This window comes from Tiliqua scincoides, chromosome 12, assembly GCF_035046505.1.
Source record: "Tiliqua scincoides isolate rTilSci1 chromosome 12, rTilSci1.hap2, whole genome shotgun sequence".
Lineage (NCBI taxonomy): Eukaryota > Metazoa > Chordata > Lepidosauria > Squamata > Scincidae > Tiliqua > Tiliqua scincoides.
In genome coordinates this window covers 7,354,178-7,356,935 of record NC_089832.1, presented here as the reverse complement: position 1 = coordinate 7,356,935, position 2,758 = coordinate 7,354,178, and positions in this window count along the sequence as shown.

Here is a 2,758-nt window from a genome sequence, read left to right as displayed (position 1 = left end):
AAGGGAGTTCCACAACGTTGGTGCCACTACTGAGAAGGCCCTATTTCTTGCCGCCGCCCCACGTACCTCCTTAGGCGGCGGCACTTGTAAAAAGGCCTTCTCTGATGACCTGAGAGGACGAGCCGGATTGTACGAGAGTAGGCGATCTCTAAGATAGCCTGGCCCAGAGCAGTATAGGGCTTTAAAGGTCAAAACCAGCACCTTGAATTGGGCCCGGAAACGAATGGGCAGCCAATGTAGCTCCTGGAGAAGCAGGCTGACAGAGTCAAACCGCCTAGCTCCAGTGGCCACACGGGCTGCCGCATTCTGCACTAATTGCAGTTTCCGAACCGTCTTCAGGGGCAGCCCCACATAAAGCGTGTTACAATAATCTAACCTCGATGTCACCGTAGCATGGATCACCGTGGCCAGGTCTGCACGATCCAAGTACGGACGTAGCTGGCGCACCAGCCGAACTTGAGCAAAGGCCCCCCTAGCCGCAGCCGCCACCTGGGAATCCAGGAGCAGCTGCGAGTCCAGGTGGACTCCCAAGCTGTGGACCTGCTCCTTCAGAGGGAGTGCAACCCCATTCAGAGCAAGCTGATAATCCAGCACCTGCATCGAGGATTTCCGAACCAGGCGAGCCTCTGTCTTATCCGGATTTAATTTCAGCTTGTTAGCCCCCATCCAGATCCTCACTGCTTCCAGATAGCACTCCAGGCCCTCAACCGCCACCCTGGAGTCTGGAGGAAAGGAGAGATAAAGCTGGGTGTCATCAGCGTATTGATGACACCCCACTCCAAACCCCCGGATGACCTCTCCCAGCGGTTTCATGTAGAGGGCATGGGGGACAGAATTGAACCCTGCGGCACCCCGCACTTCAAGGGCCAGGGTGTCGAACAGGCATCCCCCAGCACCACCATCTGGGACCGACCTTCCAAGTAGGAGCGGAACCACTGCAAAACAGTGCCTCCAACTCCCAGCTCGGCCAATCGGCCCAGAAGGATACCATGGTCGATGGTATTGAAAGCCGCTGAGAGGTCCAGCAGGACCAACAGGGACGCACTCCCCCTGTCCAATCCCCGGCGTAGGTCATCCACCAAGGCGACCAAGGCAGTTTCCGTCCCAAAGCCCGTCCTGAAACTAGATTGAAAAGGATCCAGATAATCCGCTTCATCCAAGACCCTCTGGAGTTGGGCCACCACCACCCGCTCAATTACCTTGCCCAGAAACGGGATGTTGGAGACTGGCCGATAGTTGTTCAACACAGTGGAATCCAGGGAGGGCTTCTTCAGGAGGGGGCGAACCACCGCCTGCTTCAAAGCAGGTGGCAACGTCCCCTCCCCCAAAGAAGAGTTGACCACCCTCCCCGTCCACTCAGCCAGTCCACCCCAGACAGCTCTTATCAGCCAAGCTGGGCAAGGGTCAAACAGGCAGGCAGACGGCCTCACACTCCAAAGGAGTCTGTCCACATCCTCAGGCTGCACAAGCTGAAAAGAATCCCACAACACTGGACAAGCAGTTGCCAGGGGGATATCATAAGACATTGTCAATGTGGCATCCAAGTCGTAACGAATGCGATCGATTTTATCTGCAAAACGTTGCGCAAACACGTCACAGCAGCTGACCGTGTATTCCTCCTGGTCCACTGGCGGGGCCTGATGGAGGAGGCCCCGCACCACATGGAACAGCTCTGCCGGACGGCTATCAGCAGACGCAATGGTAGCAGAGAAGAATGATTTCTTCGCTGCTACCACCGCCACGGAGTAGGCTCTATAATGAGCTCTACTCCATGTCCGATCAGATTCATCCTGAGTTTTCTGCCACCGTCGCTCTAGACGCCTGCCCTGCTGCTTCATCATTCGCAGCTCCTCAGTGAACCAATGAGCCGCTCCGAGTCTGCGACGTGGCAGAGGTCGCTCCGGAGCAATCTCATCCACTGCCCTGGACATTTCCCCTTTCCAGAGGTCAACCAGGGCCTCAGATGAGGTGCCAGTCTCGGCAGTGGGAAAATCCCCCAGAGCCCTCAGGAAACCTTCAGGATCCATTAGCCTCCGGGGGCGGACCATAGAAAACGGTCCCCCGCCTCTGCGGAGGTAGGAAGTCGCAACCAGCCTAAACCTTACCAGGAAGTGATCTGTCCATGACAACAGAGTGATCTTGATCTCCTCTACATCCAGATCACTGCCCCCGTGCCCAGCTGTAAACACCAGGTCCAGCACGTGTCCTGCAGTATGTGTCGGGGCCAAGATCTTCTGGGACAGGCCCATGGTTGTCATGGCAGCCATGAAATCCTGAGCTGCACCTGCCATGGGCCTCGGCATGAACACTGAAGTCCCCCAGCACTAACAGGCAGGGGGCCTTCAATGCCACCCCCCGAGATCACCCCAGTCAGCTCAGGCAGGGAGACTGTTGGGCAGCAGGGCGGGCGGTACACCAACAGAATCCCAAACCTGTCCGGTCCTCTCAACACAACATGCAGGCACTCAAACCCAGCAGACTGCTGGACAGGGCACCTGGTGAGGGAGATGGACTCACGATAGACCATTGCAACTCCCCCTCCCCGTCCCTGCAATCTTGGCTGCTGCAACACCTGGAAGCCTAGTGGACAAAGTTCAGAGAGACTAACGCCTCCTTCCACGTCCAACCAGGTCTCCGTAATGCATACCAGGTCAGCTTTCTCATCCAGAATCAAATCCTGGATGATACAGGTCTTATTATTCACCGACCTGGCATTCATAATTAGCAGCTTCAAATCCAGGGACTCACCGACAAGACC